Source organism: Crotalus tigris, unplaced genomic scaffold, assembly GCF_016545835.1.
Source record: "Crotalus tigris isolate CLP2741 ecotype Arizona unplaced genomic scaffold, ASM1654583v1 scf7180000017816.2395320, whole genome shotgun sequence".
NCBI lineage: Eukaryota > Metazoa > Chordata > Lepidosauria > Squamata > Viperidae > Crotalus > Crotalus tigris.
The window spans coordinates 2191044-2209607 of NW_024096653.1; positions in this window are offsets into that span (position 1 = coordinate 2191044).

Consider the following 18564-nt stretch of genomic DNA (forward strand, 5'->3'; position numbering starts at 1 on the left):
ACTTCTGTGATAGTCATCTGTGCCGGGCACACACACAGGTGGCAGCAACAAACAGGCAAGAAATGCAGCTGGGGAGGGGTCACCATCCATGAGGAATGAAGAAAGGCAGCATCAGCTGGAGGCATGGAGGGAGAAAAGAAGGAAGGAGATGGCAATGAGAAAGAGGGAGGTAGAGAGCAGGAGGGAGGGCGGGAAATGGAAAAGAAGGAAGTGTTGGAAGAAAAAGCCGGGGGCTTGTTTTCCAGCCGGGAGGCTATATCTTTAAGAAAAAAGAAAAAAAATGAAGCGCCACCATTTGAAATAGGTGAGAGGAAGCCAGCTGCTCCAGCTGCTTGAGAGGAGATGTTTATTGGCAGAAGCGAAGTGCCATTTCAGCAGTTCGGTTCTGGGTCAGCTGAACAACAAACTGAGAGAGTGGAAGGATTCTTATGTGATTATGTGACTTTGAAGTTCTGGGATTTGTGCAATGTGAGCTTTGTGTTCTTAAGGAGTGTTTGGCAATTTCTGTTGTGGCTGGTGGCTCATGTTGGATTTTGGGGTGAGGGGTTATTGGTTCTAATTCTATTGCTCTGCTATTGTTAGCTGTAAGTTTTGCTGCATGGGATTTTGAAATATTTTTCTCCTGAATGGATTTTGCCAGTAGCATTCTTTTACTTATGAATGGAGCCATTTTGGGAGGCTGCATTAGCCAGCAGCCAGTACTTGCTACATTTGTTTGTTTGTTTTTTCCTTAAGTGCCGGCTGACAGCTCCTTAACTTTTCTTTCTAGCCAGTAGCTAATTCTTAAAGGGGAATGCGTCTTTTTAAGCTAGTTCCCTCAGAGGCTTGTCTTTTCTGTCTCTGGAGGCTTTTCCTTTTTGATAAATATATGGAAAAGGGAAAATATGGGGGTGGGGGTTCAAATTCTTCCTTCAGAAGGAAGGAGATGAGAATGAGAAAGAAGGAGGCCTGGAAGGAGGGAAGAAGGGAAACAGGAAGAAAGAGAGGAGGAATGGAAATTGGAATGAAAGGGAGAGAGGGTCTGAAGGAAGCCCCACCTTAGCACTTGGCCACCAGCACCCCTGCCATTGACTTTGCTTGTCAAAAGGTTGCAAAAGGGGATCACACGACCATCATAAATATGAATCAGTTGCCAAGCATCCAAATATAAATCACATGACCCTGGGGATGTTGCAACGGTCATAAGTGTGAAAAATTGTCATAAGTCATTTCAGTGTCATTGTAACTTTGAACAGTCATTAAGCAAATTATTGAAAGTTGAGGACTACCTGTACTTTTATCACTTTTTTCCTTTCTTTTTTTTTTTTGATCATCAAGTTTTTGACATCTTGCTAGGTGTTACTCGAATATTGCCATATCCTAAAAGTGGTACAATTGGTGAAAAGATTGAAAAGCCCTGCTTTAATCAATATGTCAGTTCATATATTTGTTTATGCACACCATGTACTTAAAATCAAACTATGGTAGGAATATATTTATCATCTAAATTAGAGGTCCCCAACCTTTTGGGCACCAGGGACCAGTTATGTGAAGAGAGGTTTTTCTGCAGACCAGAGGGGGCGTGGTTTTGTGTGCTGCCTGCATCCCACAGATGGGGCTTTGCTTGTTTGTGTGGCCCATTTGCTGGCATGCCGTGGCCTGGTACAGTCCACAGACCGGGGTTGGGGATCCCTGATCTAAATCTATATATGACATGCTAAGGAACTGTCATATAGAAATATAGATTATACTGAGGAGCCAGTCTCCCTTATTGCCTTGCTAGCTGCAGTGTATTTCTGAGAATGATCTGAAATAAGTATTAAAAGAAGATGGAGAACTTCTGGCATCACAGCATTCTTTTTAATACCTAACTAACTTTTGATAACTTGCTGCTCATTAGCACCCCACTCTTGCTAATTGTTGTTGTATTGTTTCTGCTCTGCAATTATATCCCACTCAGAGCCACCTCTCTTTTGATGTGGACTCATTTGGTTGCTGCTTTAATTACTTGCTCTGTGTTAATCTCCAGGAGGATGAGTGGTCTTAAAGTAATGAGAATTTTTTTCTCTCTCTGTTTTTGCAACAGTGGTAAAACTCCAAAGGAGACTTGGATGGGTTTTCTCAGTAGCAACTCTGCACTTAGAGCTTGACATTTTAATGTAGAAGCATTTGGATATGTATCAACAATTACACTTGGTAATGGATTTACGTAAGATAAAGATATTTCAAAGTTAGCTGGAGATGCATTAATTCAAGCATTTGAAGCAGTTATTTGAGATGTTAATGCGCAATGGTTCTCAAAGGGTATGCAAAAGATACTTACTGTGCCTACTTAAATATCACTGGCCTTGCTTTTTTTAAATACAAGAAAAGTATGTAATGATCCCAATATGTTTTATATATTTACTAATCATGTAAGTAACTTTGGGTTGGTTTCTTCCTTGTCTTTCTTCTTCTTCTTCTTCTTCTTCTTCTTCTTCTTCTTCTTCTTCTTCTTCTTCTTCTTCTTCTTCTTCTTCTTCTTCTTCTTCTTCTTCTTCTTCTTCTTCTTCTTCTTCTTCTTCTTCATCACATGGAGTTGTGGTCACATTTCTTTAGAATAAGGGTGAGTGGCAAATTTATATGACTTTGAGATTTATTATGAAGGGCAGTGAACATTAAAAATACTGAGCAATGTATGGGTTAGGGAAATTCTGATATGTCTGTATGAATATGAATATACATGTTCATTCTAATCCTGAATATCTAGGATAGGCTTGCTCTGTCCAGTGAAGCTTAAACAGTTCTATAGGAAAGAGGCGAAGAGAAGAAAGCAAACAGAGAAACTTATGTATTCAAAGTGACCCCATGCTATTATTTACATAGTGCATATCCTGCAAGTTGTTTGATTTTCCAGTGTGGAAGTTTGTTTACTGTTGGATACACACAGAGATTCCTTTAGAGAACTGTAGATGGGCATTCAGGTAGCCAATTTTAAGTATGATGGAAAATTTATTAAATCCTTTTTTAAAAGGCAAATATGCTTGGTATATTCAAATACAAGCTCACAAGTGCAGGGGCCCTTCTTGGTTTAGACTCATTATTCATTTACCAGTCCTTGAAATGTACAATTTGCATCAGATTTGACTGAAAATGAGTCTATTCATAAAAATGAGAACAGAAAAAATAGCATTATGGTGGCCTTGGAATCTGGCAGTGTATAGTTAAGAAAGCTAAAGATTATCAACCATTTGAGAGTGATAAGCAAGTATTTATCTTTTGAAATACATGGCTTTTGTTCATCCAGGGCTGAATATGAACAAGATGGAGGTTTTAGGTCCTATCCTGGCCCTTTCTGGGTTCATATTCTCCCTTCATATTATATTCCAGAGCAGCATGATGACTGCAACCAGAATAGAATATGGTAGCCAGCTTGTAGATTGGGTCATAAAACTATGCACATATTATACTGACTAAAGCAAATGTGTTGGCATGAAGCAGGCATGCAATTAGTTAACTATGTTCCATGCTTTTCTTTAGATAATATAAGGTCCTAAACAACTTGGGATCAAGATATTGTGCCAACTACCTTTACTGGTCAAAAGGTGCTCTTTCCAAAAGGCAACTGGACTTTCTTGAGGGTTTTTTTTTTCTTTGAAAATGTTTCACTTCTCATCCAAGAAGCTTTTTCAGTTCTAAAGGAAGCACCTTTTGGACAACCATGACTTGATGATTGAGAATCTCCATACACATTTATTTTTGCTATTATAAATGTGGTTGGTCATCAGTGAAGGTCCTGCTATATGTGAGAAAACTGACAGAGTTACTCCCAAAGGCCTACTCAGGAGCATCTAAATGTCCTAAATTTTCTGAATTGACTATCGTTGTATGTTTAAATGTCTGTTGAAAATCTACTTTATCCTTCAGACATGCTTTGCATGCATGTTACAGGAATTCATGTTTCTTCACCATCTATTTTATGAATAGATTCGACTTTACCTGAATTCACTATTTCATTGTATTTTATATTTTTTTGTAAATCTCTTTGAGATATGTTATTATAGAAAAGAGTAAAGTATTATATTAATTATAAATATTAGGTCATGCTTCTATCACAACTTTTCAAATATCTTTTTTTTTTCTCCAATATTAACACTACACTATGCAAGACAGTCAAAAAGATGTTTCCACAGCAACATCAATCTGGAAGATCCATGTGCTTGCTTTCAGTGCCATCTCAGCTGTTTGCCTCTGTGTGTTCATGGACTCAGCCACTTCATTTTATCCCAGCAGAAACGTCTATGTGTACATACAGTATACATGGACAGAGAGCAGAAGGAACTTTAGGTTTTGATAAGCATTGCTTTGTTCATGCTAAACAAAACATTTTTTTTTCAAATTCTTTGAACAATCCTAATTCTAAGTAGGATATTTGAAGAATTTTCAGTTGGTAAGGGAGCTTTGAAAAGGCTAGAAGATTTGAGGTAGGTAGTCTCTATAATGTTCTTATGTATTTTAAAATGGAGGAACTTGTTAGAAGTTCTTTCCCAGTAACAAATAAATAAAACAGTAAAACAACTGGCAGAATTTCAGGATGGAAAGAAAACATCGACATGAGTGCAATTTTAAAGAGTTTTCCATATTCCTCTTGTGGTTTAATAAATATATTTTAAAGGCTCCAATGAGCTCTAAAGTCATATTATCACTAAAAAGAAGCATATGTTATTCTTCCTTTTTATGCAAATATTGCCTAGAAATGTTTTGTGTGAAATATTCATGGACTTCTCAAAAGAAGTGAACTATATTTACATACATCACACTAGATAACCACAATTTACTGGCCAGTTAAGCAATGATCTGTGACTTCTGCATATAATTTGCATTAATGTATCTGCAGATGCTTATTCACCATACATTAATTTGCACAACTGGGCTTTTCTCCTGTAATATAGATGGATTCTATCTGTTGTTATGTGAGTTGGAAATTACTCTACTTTCTATTACATCAATTAGAAACAACATTTTTTAAAAAAAATGTGAATCATGGAAGTGATTTTTCATTTATGATATTGGCTTCATTTTTCTTTATTAAACACCATATTTAAGTTGTTATTGTTATATTTGACATAAGAATTAAAAAAAATCTTAATTATCTTATATTTCACCATGATGTTTTATTAAATAAGGCAAAACTAAATGTTTCCTATCTTAAAATGCCTTTAAATAAGTAAGTAGGGAGGCAGAGAAATATTTTAATTCATGTTTTGCCTAAACTAACTAAATATTTATTTATAGATTAAACATTTTAAAGAATATAACACCTTGCACATACATTTCAGTGCAAATCAAACAGAGGTTGATGTGTATTCATATTTAGACAAATTACCACTTTGACTAAAGCTTGTACATCCACAGCTAAAATATTAAGAATACCACATGTACATTTTAAAAAAATCAATCTTATCACTAGATGACACAGCCTAAATATACAGCAAAATCTCTTCTCTATCATGTAATGTATATTAAGCTTTTGTAGGGTTAAACATATCTAAATAAGGACTACTATAATAAAAGCCAGTTGCTTCAAGTTTCATAAATATAGAAAATAATGATTCTAATCTAATATTTAAAGTGAGTTACCAAACAGAAGCTCACTTTTATCAAAATGCCTCCATTTTCTAAAGCACTAAACACATTTTCTTTTGAAAATAAAATCTAGTTGTTTTAGAACCCCTATCTTCTACTAGGGCAGTGGTGGCAAACCTATGGCACACATGCCAGAGGCAGCATTCAGAGCCCTCTCTGTGGGCACACGTGCCACCATTGCCAGCAGCTTGCGCAGGTCCATTAGGCCACTGCTGCCACCGCCGCCCAAAGCAGCAGCCCCACCAGCACAAAGGAGGCAAAGCAGCCAGCTAGCAAGCTCAAGTAGAAGTGGTAGAGCATGCCCATGCCCAGCAAACCAAAGGCCACCCCGAGCAGGGAAAACCGGATCCCCATCGGCTCCATGGCCCCTCAGTCCCAGCTAGGATTGGGTGTCTCCCCCATCTATGCTGGGCCTCCTGCCCACCACCCCATCCACCAGAGACCCCCTGGATCTCCCCCAACCCTGCCTGGCCCCACAGGCATCCCCCCATGAGCAACATCGAGGTGACCATGCCCATCCTAGCCATGCTCATCCAGTTTGCCATGACAACTGCAGCCATGCCCACCCAGTGGGCCATGCCCACCCAGTGGGCTACGCCCCTGTGCCTGTCCTGAGGGCACCACAATGCTGATACAGCCCTGGCACTTTGTGATAAATAAGTGGGTTTTGGGTTGTGGTTTGGTCACTCACTGCCTAAAAGTTTCACCCTCAGTGTACTAGGGTGTCTACTGAGGGGTCCCTGGTGTTTGCTGTTTTCTTGAAGACTTTTCTTGCAGACATTTCATTACCTAAACCTAATGTTACTTAAACTAGGTAACATCATAGGTGCAGCTACCTAGTTTGGGTAATGAAATGTCTGCAAGAAAACAACTAAACTCAGAGAGCAACAAGGACCACCCAGTTCAACCATGAGCTACAAATATTCTCCTCTCTCACTAAGTGTCTTTCTTTGTATTTTGTTGACTTGAACTAATTCATACAAAGCTTATAAAGGTATTTTAAATCAAGTTGTTTCTGGAAATACTCTGAGAGAAATCTTCTATCTCAGACCTTCCAGTTTGCACAGAATTATTTCAATTATGTAAAAACCTCTAATGTATATATTAATAAAGTAATTAAAGTAATCAAGCTCACTAAAGAACAGCAATCAAGTCAAACAATGGAAAACAATACAAATGAGGGGAAATTAGGCTGTCTTTGTAGTTCTCTGCAGTGTAGTTCTTTCTGTAATTCTCTTCTATGACAGGCTCTCTGAAATTAAGGGACAACCTTTAGGTAATAGGATAATGAAGGATTCTGTTTCATGGCCTGCTAATAGGTGGCCTATTTTGTAACCTACAAAGAACAGAATGTTACAGCTCCAAGGTCTGTGTCTATGTATTTAAAATCTCTTATTGATTACAATGCAAGGCTAAATTCTGAGTCAGTCGCTTTTTTTCCTTCCATAATGTCTCAGAAATTGCCTGGAGCAATCCCTACACTTTTCTTACAAGGTTGCAATCATTCAGAAATGCTTGGTCGTTATTTCTTTCCTAGGGCTGAAAGAAAGTGACTGGCCCAAGGTCATTAAGCTGGCTTTGTGTTTAAGTAAGTCTGGAACTCTCAGCCTCCCATTTTCTATCTAGACTGATGCCTTAATCACTACACCACATGGGGTTTTAGTCAACATTACCATATATAAAACGTCAAAACTATGGTTTCTCCAAGGAACAGAAGGATGTTCTATCTCTCCAGACTGAGGTCAACCTCATTTAAAAAATTCTGAACCTATTTTCTACAGATTCAATACAGGTTTGCCAATACAGCACCCTAGAGACACAAAAGACTCCTCTCTAATAAGGTGTGTGTTCCCTTGCCACATCCACCACCATCCCCAACTTAGTACCTAAATTATAGCTTTTCAAATGAAGCAAATCTGCTTCAATTGTAGTTTTGAAGACATGATATTGCTTCTATTGGAATGCTGTTCTTTTAGAGAAATCCCTTGAAGCAGTAATTCTGCAACATCATTCAAAACATTCTCACTGATATGTAAACTACAAAATTATTCTGAGTACAGTGACTACTTCAAATAGTTTCCCAAATGTTCTCCAAGGATGCTAATTAGGCATCTCAAAAATACAATAAAGTTTTATATATTAAATTTAATTTCTTTGCAAACCTGGCACACAATGTCTAAATTGGTATCTCAGCCTGCATTATAACAGTGCACATACAGCCCTGTCTTTCAGCAGACATGACTTCCCATTATATAATTTGGAAACTAGAAAGCTTCTAAGTCATACATTTTATGAGATGTGATTCATAAAAATTACAAACTAATGTGCACATGTGGCAAAGCTGATATAAAATAGAAAAGAACAGAAAATAAATGAATCTCATCTGATATATTCAATCTTCACTCTTACTTTTCTTCTACTTTTAGTGTAATGATTTATAACCTATATTCGCAGAGAATGTATGTTATAGTGCTCTTAATTTATTCTGCAATGTAGTGACATTCCATTGCAAAGATGAATATGTCCTTTGTTAACAATCAGCTCAAGATGGAAAAGTGTTACAACTGGGATCCATGCAATTAAAGAACAAAACGAGGAATGGCACAAAATACATCTTTAATCTTCAAAATGATTCAAAGTTTTGCATAGCTGTTTTACAGTAGCAGATGTGATTTTGGTATATCTGCAAATTTTCTATTTTCTCTAAAATAATTAGTAGTGATTCCCATAATAGAACATTTCAACAATAGGAAATACAGAACTTTTCTAATCAATTGTGTAATCTAAATATCTTTGAGCAGTGCATACCCAGGTAGCTTAATTGTGCATATGCAATTTCTGAACATCATTTGTTTGCAGATAGGACACTAAGATCAGCACAGTTTTCAGAATATTTCTTGTCAATAATCTTATAGAAAACATCATAAGTATCTAGGGCATTCACAACAAGTAATATTATCTCTATTTTTGTCCACAAGATCATCATAATATGGTAAATACATTATATCCCCATGCCGCAAAGATACAGTTTTTTAAACAGGCAAATCACCTACATTTTCTGTTCAGGGAATTCTATTTTTTCTTATCAGTTTTGCTGACATACACTATTTCAACAGCTTCAAGATTTTATTATATTTAACATGGCAAAATTCTAAAAAAAAGGGTAATGAGATGTATGTAGTGCAGTTTCAGAAACTCTGCAGTGCAAGAGTTATGAAATTCATTCATGAGTTAAAAATGGTATTGAATAATAAATGGAATAATAATAATAATAAAATACAAAGGTCTGCAAATAGAAGATGAATGACAGTGGTGAACGTACCAATAATAATAGGTATCTAGGGTGCAACCTCAAAATGACTGGAGCACCACTTGAATGCTTTGGCATTGACAAAATCACTATTGGTCAATTGCAAAAGGCAGATTTATTAGGAACAGCTTACAGCCTGTGATGATATATTTAACACCATCAAACAAGAACATCTGCCTATCCCAGGTCCTTGGGAAGGAGTTGATAGGTGAATAAAAATGCCAAATCTAATCTCAACATCTGCTGATGGTGCAACAAAACATGATAATTATAATAACAATGACCACGTATATATCTATTTTTTTTAAAAAAAATAAAAAATATTTTGGCACAGTTTTTAAGAAAATGGCTTCTCATGAGGCTTGGTGTCTTTGAAAATATGTATCCATTCTTCTTACATAAGAAATACTGTAAGCTATTAATTATTTGGTAGAAATAGGGTTGAATTATGATGTAATTGGACAAAAGCTAATTTAACAAAGATAGTATTGAATATTTGTAAAAAATAATTCCTCTTGTAACACCATCTAAATTATGAAACTATCTTTCCTTCTTTGTATTTGTATTAACTTAATTCCAAGGAGGGTTTTGTTTTGTTTTTTGTTTTTTTGTTTTTTTTTTTTGAACGTTCACTGCAGTTTATATTTATCAGAAATAGAACCAGTAAGTTTCTTTTTTTTCTGTATTAGGTTTTCAACTATACAGGATCTGATCAAGATATGATACATTTACAGCTATTTTCTGAATGTGCTACACCTACATAAGGAAGAATATTGAGAAGAGTATTTGTATCCAAGAAATTATGAGAATTAAAACATACTTGGACAGGTCTTAGGTTTAGAAAATAATTGTTATTACAGAAAACTGTATTCATGTGCATTCTTGTCCACGCCCACCCACCCCACAGCTTCAGTAGTGAGAGACTTGAGAGAGGTTGAAATCTCTCCTTTTGAGATGTGCTTCTTCATTTTATGTTCTTCCCAGCTGTTGGTAAGCAAAGTGCAGTTTCTGAAACCAGGCTGTAATTTTCAGGCTGACAAAAGCATATGGAGAACTAAAGCCAGTGGTGGGATTCAGCCAGTTCCCACCACTTTGGCAGAACCGGTAACTAATTTATTGTTGCCAGGCCCAGAATGGACTTCCAGAAGCGGCATCCACACAGAGAACTGGTTGTTCACATATTTGAATCCCACCACTGACTAAAGCCGATAGGTAACTTAATTAAGTGGTAAACCAAGTTGCAGAGGTGGTTTTGTACTTCATTGATGTAGTTTCTACAAGGTTCAAGCTGCATGTGTTCCTTCCCAACCTTTACAATGTGTTTAAATAGAATAAATGTAGGAAATATGGAGCAAGAAAGCAATTGAATAAAACTGGTATGTTTTTTCCAAGTGTGACTCTGATCCAGAGCTAACTTTTTAACTTATTGTTTTGTTGTTTGAGCCATCACAAATGTGTGTTCTGTAAGTCTTTGTGTTCTTTTGTAAATTCAGATAGTTTCATTTAATTAAAAGGAACATATATAATTCTTCTTTTGTATTCTCTCTCTCTCTCCCATATCACATTTTCAAAGCCTTAATGTCCAACATTATAGGCTATCCATCTTTATCCAAACACTGCAACTCACTCACTTTGATGAGAAGATACAATGAAAAATCCAACTTACAGAATAATAATACTGATAGACAAATAACCTGATGCAGTTTCTTAATCTTTAAACTGCATTGTTTTACTTATTTTGGAAATTAGCAAAATTTACTGAATTAATAGAAGACTACAATTACAAATAGGAACTGTCTATCTCAGGGGTGTCAAACTTGCAACGTCAGGTGACGTGTCACGATGTATCATGACTTTTTTTCCATTGCCAGAAATGGGGTGGGTGCGGTTTCGCCATGATGCATCCAGCCCACCTGCTGGCATTTTAATACCCCTGGTCTATCTGAACATCTAGATATGGTAGGTTTTCTAGCTTTATAGATTCTGTACTATCATGTGCACAATTAGTACACTGAGGGCAATGTTGCTCCATTCTTTGGGTCTTATTTTACTGATTAATCTCTATGGAAAATCTGCTTTCAACTTTTCATTCTAACCCTTCATTCACTTTTATTTTGCATATCAATCTGCCTTAACAAAAGCCTGCCACATTTGCCTAGAGCAGTTGTTGAACTCTGAATCCACCATTTATTAATTTAATCTAATTTACATACCTGCCCATCTCATAAACAAGTGATTATGAACAGTGTACAACAAAACAAAAACAATAAATATCCCAAACCATTATCTTTACCAGTTACCTAAAAACTATAAGGACAGAGCTAAAACAAAGAATAATAAATGCAGGGATGTTGACAATAACAGAGCCATCTCACTACTTCTTGGACTTGCTGGCATAACCACTCTTGAAGGACATTCAGAAGCTGAGAAGAGAAGAGGCTGAGGCCATCCACACCTTGTGGGTAGAAAATTCCACAATACAGCAGAGAAGGCCACTGCTTAGGGTCTGCCACATGTAGCTCTCTAGATGACAGAAGACCTCTCTGTTAGATCTAGTGGGCATTCAGATGAAATTGGGTCCCTTAAATAACCTACTTCCATGCCATGCATGGATTTGAAGGACAATACCACACCCTTGATTTGAACCCAGAAACAAACTGGTAACCAGTGCATGCAGGAAATGAGCAGGATGGGCCCAAGGGTGGGGGTCAAATGCATTGTAAGTATGATGTCCACAAGAGACTTAGGTCCAGCCCTCCATGAATTCTGTTGACAATCTAGTGCCAATTAGCCTTAATGATTAGTAGATCAGATTTTCATGTATCGGTAGCATGAAATAAACTCATAGTACTTTTGAACTCTGTTCTGGCTCCTGGCTTCTTGCAGCTGACAGCGCAGCTCATGCAGTAGAGATATAAAATGTATTTTATGAGAAACACATGTAACTATTTGTATTGTACTTTGTACCAGTTTCTGAATACTCTTCAAGGACAGATCCAGATGCAAATCTATCTTGGAAAAAATATGCCTTCTATTGATGCAGTCACACAGCTGTGACCATTTTCTCAACAATGTAAACTTAATTCTTCCTATACCTGCCTCTGAAACTAATTAAATTGAATACCATGAATTGTTTTGAAAATACAATTGAAAGGGGAGATTTATTTGGATCTCCCTAGGGTTGAATCATGTATTTGAGGCTTTGCATAATTTTACTATTCAGTATTTGCTTCTTCAATTATCTAGCAATAAGTATGGATTTTTTTTATTAAGTGAACATTTATCATAGGAAATTTCAAAGCAAACATTATGATTCTTTTCTTTGTAAAGTATTTTAAAAAGCTCTTGCTTCTTTAATTGATTATACAAATAACCTTTTTAATGTATTGAGATTTTTTCCCCTGCACAATTTTGTTGCATGAAATGCATGGCTTGATTTGCATGAATTTTTAAAACTCTAATAGCAGATGTTACTGGGTAGTATTATGGTGCACTGAAATAATGCCCCATACAATTAGTGTTTACAATCCATCTGGAATATTTTATAAAGTCTCATATCAAATGATTATTAAATTGCTAAGATGTGAAAACAAGAATTTTCCCAAGATTATTAAATCATGCAGCCCAGTAGGGTTGCTTGAAAAAGTTAGAATCCTCAATTTGTATTTTAGAGTATGACAGTATCAAACACTTATCTGTCCTACTAATAATTCAGTGTTTGGGGTTTTTTGGGGGAGGAAAGGTAAATTCCATAATATTTTTCTATACCCTATTGTCCATGCATAAAAGAGTAATATAATCTAGTCTATTCTGGAGTTATGATTCAAATTGTGAGATTTTCAATAAATTAGATATATCATATCCAAATGTAGTTAGTGCTACTTATTCATTCATCACTGGCGTTTTGCAATTTTATTACAGATATAAAAGTCATCCTTGTATTAGATGTCATGAAATATTCACTCTGGACTGTAACCACTAATTGTATGGGGCATTATCTGCATGATTTTTATCATTTCTCCTCTTTTCAGTATTGTTTTTGTGTACAATGAGAAATCCAGGCAAGCCAAGCCCTGACTCATAGTAAATGGATAGTTTAGATATATCTCAAATTAACCTCATAGCTGCCAGTTTTATTTTGTCTCAAGAAGAAAGGAGTTTAAGAGGAACGCAGGAGGATGAGGAGACAGAGAAGAAAAAGAAGAGAAGCAGAAGTTGATGTTGCCTATAGAAGTGCAAAAGTGAATTCTATTTCTGAAGATTCTGCTTGAGGACAAAATGGGAAGACTATACAGCAAAGAAGATTATATTAAAAAGCATGAAATTGGAATATTTAGTAAAGCATGGTAAAATTATTCCTTAGTCAGAAGCTAGACCTATCAATCACAAATCTACATGCCCTTTTCTCCTTGCCATTAATCCCACTGTGACTTTGTCTTTGTGGAGCTTTGAGACATAGCATTTTTTCTTTGCTTAATCCATCTGAATAATAACTTCTGAATGCAGATATTTTTTTTTTTTTTGGTGATGAGGGGTGGAGAGGGTTAACTGCAGATGAATCTTAAATATTACACTTCTTTCTCAGAAAGCTACAGTATGTTTGCGTATTTTGAATTCTGTGTGTATGAAAAAGTCAATTCTAGATCTTGGGAGGAGCTATTTCACATGCAGTCAACTTTTAAAGAAAAATATTTTCCTAATAGATCTTGGGTTAGAAGATTCCTGTACCTGACATGTTTCTTTTTAATAAATTAATTATCCTATTGAAGGCTAGATTCAATAACAATCTGTTTGTGCCCACTTAGCCAAACAATTATTGTGAACGCAGAGACTCTTGCATGTTCTCTTGATGACTCTATAATTACCTAGTAATTACAGTTCTTACTTTTCACGGTAACGTCTTTTCCCTCAGATGCACTCCCACATTAGCAGTAAGCTTGACTTCCAGCCAGAGGACAAAAGAGATTGTTGCACTGGAGTCATTTCCTGAGGCAGATGTTGAGGAGTATCTCACAAGCTGTTTATGCCCGAAGTGTTTCAGAAAATTTGAGGGAACTCTGCTAGTCTTCCTTTCCATTACTTTCTCTTCTGTTTTATTGATTGTTCTCATCGACAGAGAAGATGAGACATGAGAAAAATCAGGGCATACAAGCCTAGGCTTGGATATATCCTATATTAAAACGTGAAAACAGAAAGCAAACTCTTTTCTTATTAGTAATTCTTATGGACATGAGAAATCTGTCTGCTCTTTTACAATGGCAAAACCCATCAGGGCTTTTCTATTAACATACATTTGCTCTTTTTCCATTCCTTGGCATCGTATTTTTAAAGCTTCCATGAGAAAATGGCAGCTCTGTGGTAACTTCATGCTCCATCTCATAATGTCTTCCTGATTTATTTTTATTCATCAGTTTACACACTGATTTACATAAGAATTCACATTTTTGTAGGTAAGTCAAGTAGATAGCTTCCCTTGGTAAGTTTTGAAGTTGGTATGTTATAAAGTCATACAACTTTGGTATGTTACAAAGTCTAACTTCCCTCTTGTATTAGTAATTTTCAACAATAATTCCACCAAAGGTCTATACCAGGGATGTCAAACTGCTGACCTGTGGACTGGTTTCATCAGACCAAAGCCGTGCCCACCCCATTGCTGGCAAAAAGAGTCGCAATATGTCGCAACATGTCACGTGACATGGTGAGCTTGACACCTGTGGTCTATACTGTTTTTAGAATATAAACTAATGGGAAGCTGTAATATGTCCATCTGCTGCAAAGAAATAAAAAAGTTAGTGGTTTATTGCTATTTGCAATATTATTGTTGTTAAATTTTACTAGCATTTCTTATATTTGCTGCAGTGTATTATTTATTTTCTATGTTTTATTTATTTATGAATTTGTAAATAGTTTCAAACAAGACAGCAAAGTACAAAGCAAAATACAAAAGCAATAGTCACAGGCAATGCAACTTTAGCAACAACTTTCAATAATATATAACAAAAGAATCCAACATATAATTATATTTAAGGATTATAGTTAATGCATCATCCCCAGCTTTCCTAAAAGACAACTCCCTAGTCTTTTATTTGCTTTTCTCACTGCCTTTTTATACCTAATATGTGTTAAAAACTGGAGAATGCCTGCTATTAATGGTTTGATCTGGATATCCAAATCTGTTGCTAAGTGAATTGTTGCATATGAACTTTGTGCCACTATCATTACTTCTTTACCATGGTGTGATGTGGATAAAAAGAAAACCAGATTAGTTAACAAAATAGCAAAGCCAATGTTTACAATTAAAATTAAAAGAAACAACAGACATATACCCCAACAATATTCAGTGTATGCATATATCTGCAATTAATAGCAAACAAATGATAATCTGAAAAGTACCAATCTTAATATCAGTTTTTTTTAAAAAAGGGAGGACCTAACTAGCCTACTAGTCAAATGAAGATGAAAATATATGTAAATTCTTTTTAAAGTCCATCAAGCTTACATAGGTGAAGAAAAGGAGGTTAATTCCAGAGTGATAGAGTCTCATCCTATGTGACCATAAAATGGGGAAACTACTGCAAACAGATATTGTAAAATGTCTAACCAATAAAGCCATAGTACCCCCTGTGATCACTATGTCTAGTTATTGCAAACACTCATCAAATGAAAGTTTTGCAGGAAAATCAGCAAACAAGTACAAAGTCAGATGATTGTAGGTCTGGAAGAAGAAAAGAACCTAATAAATTAGGAACCCTGGAGACAAATAAAGGGAGCCATAAAAGAGAACAAATGGACAATCAGCCAAAATATGACAATCTTATTCATATTCAGCTTAAAACAATCAGGGAACATCCAAAACAAATGCCAATGAGACATTATTTTATACTTGATTGCATATAATATATGAAGGACCACAAAAGATGTATAGATTTGAATAATGATAATGTTCTGATAATGAAAACCTTGATTGTGAATCACAATAGAATTTAGAATTCTATTACCCAATGTACATTTGAATAAACAAAATGTACCCAGAATAGATTCCTAAAAGATGCTTGCCGTAAGGAGAATTAGACATCATGGGTAACTCTTTAATATGATGGGGACCCAAGTTTATGCACTTTATATGCTGATACGAAAAAAAGGAGATTGATGAGTTTTACTGTCAATTGCAAACTGAAATCGACAAAACATACAAAGATGTTATGCACAATACCAAAATTGTAAATAATAATGAAGAAACATACTTGAACAGTAAAGTCTAGGAAATAGAAATGAAGTAGAAGATTTCTGCCAATTCAAAATTTTCTTCAAACAGCCAAAACAAAACAAAATCTACATAGTTTTCACCAGGGCTTTTTTTCTCATAGAACGCCCAGAACGGAGTTCCGGCACCTTTTTTGGATGGAACCTTGTAGGGTAGGCAAAGCGGGTTGTATGACATGTGTGAGTTCTGGCACCTTTTTTTTTTTTTAGAAAAAAGCACTGGTCTTCACCACTTATTTAGACTTTCATATATGTAAGAAGAAGTATGCTATTGCTATAGGGAGCAGGAAGGGGTCAGTCACAAGTTCCAAATAAGGAAGAAGGGGAAGGGAAGGGGAAGGGGAAGGGGAAGGGGAAAGGAAAGGGGAAGGAGGAGGAGGAGGAGGAGGAGGAGGAGGAGGAGGAGGAGGAGGAGGAGGAGGAGGAGGAGGAGGAGGAGGAAAGAAGAATTTTGGTGGAGAACATTAGGAATTGCTTTGAAGTTCTAAACTTTATTGATAGGGAACTAGTGGAACTAGGCAATGAAATTAATGATGTTGTAAAGAATAAATGTGAAAAGAGATTGCCAAAGATAAAGGTACAGAAGAAAGTGAACAATGTCAGAATGATTTGCAGCCCATGCAGATATTTGAGTTCTACTTCTATTTGCACTACTTTTTTTGTATCTTCTCCTCTTATAGGCCACGAGGGCAATAGATATAGTCAAAGTTAGCATAGGAATAATTCTCTTTGAACTCCTTTACATTTCTTCTTTGATGCTACCAGCATGCTTCTAATTGATAAATCTGACATTCCTAGGTCAGTTGTTAGTTCTAGTTTTTGATCAATGTGAGTGCAACTGAGGGGGGAGGTGAGTTTTTATTCAACTTTATTTAAGGCCCAGTATGAACAACTTCCATCATATTGGGATTTTTAAAGAAAAATGAAATTCAGTTATGACATATGAAGCTTTCTGGTTTTGTTTTGCTCTGGGTTACTTGTGATACAATTGGTATTTAAGATAATAGCTTTCATTTCCGTAATCACTGATTAGGTGACCTAAATAGGATAGCAGATTACATTCAGAGAAATATATCAGTGTTACCATATAATTCTTCTGTATAAATTGCACTTTGAGATGTCATTAGACAGAACCACTATATCATATTGCTTATATTTCAAACAGACTTTTCTCTCTTCAGTAATTATATCTTATAAAATAATATTTAACTCATAACTTCTCAAAATTGCTTGCTAAAAGTTTGCCCTCAGATATAATGTCTGTTACTGGAATATTTCTGAATCATCATTGACACAGATAAAGCTTTCTTACATGGTATGAACAATAATAAAAATAGTAATAACAACAACTCCACAATCCTGTGATTTATTGGGTTATCTTTTGAGATTATTTGCAAATAAAACTGCTCTAAACATCATGAAATATTCATTATTTCAATTCTACAAGAGTAATGAGTCCCTTATTTTTTACACACATTTTAAGTTAGTAGAATTACAGTACGTAGGTACCTTGATTCAAGAATGATTGCTTTATAATGTTTGGGCTATCTTAAGGGTACAATTAAATAAACACAATGAGAGTTTTAATAGTACGCAAATAACAACAAATATATATTATGTATTATTATAAATATTCTTTTTTTTTTAAACCACTCTGGCCTCCTTAATTTGGGGTAGATTCTGGGTGACTGGATGTAGCTGAGTATTTTACTGGCTGGATGCCCTTCTTGATGCCTATGTGAACTTCACAGTAGCAGATATTTTTCTTTGTACCCCAAGAAAGAAACATCTGTCGCTACCTAGGATTGAACTTCCAATATTCTGAGTAGGAGGAAAGTGTCTTCACCACTCAGCCACTATGCTGCTCATTATAAATAGTCTTGCAAATAACATAAATAGAATTTGCAGAAGGAGAAAATTAGGCATTGTACTTAACTAGAGAGCCATTTTTTCTATTGTCACAATATCATTTTCAATATGTGTCTATCCACAGTACGGTATCTGTCCATCACACCTCTGCATCTTCATATATCTACCCAAATGTTCTTGCTCTTAATGATCTAATATTTATTACACATAGAGTAGCTGTTATTTCCATGCTTTCATTCCAGCCAATCTCCTTCACTTTCCCTACAGCCTCCTTTCATTAATCTTTGAATTTGTTATATAACTTGCTAAAATATTGGGTAATATCCATACTTAAAATAAAGAACATTCATTTCAATTTAATATGATCAAGGTTCAACCCAGAACAATACAACTCAGTATAAAACAGAAATTAAAACAGAGAAGATAGCAATAATTTTCTTGTAACATTTTGGTACAGTTATACCACTTTTTGGAACATTGGATTGTTTGCCCATAATTTTGAATAGTATGGAGGTAGC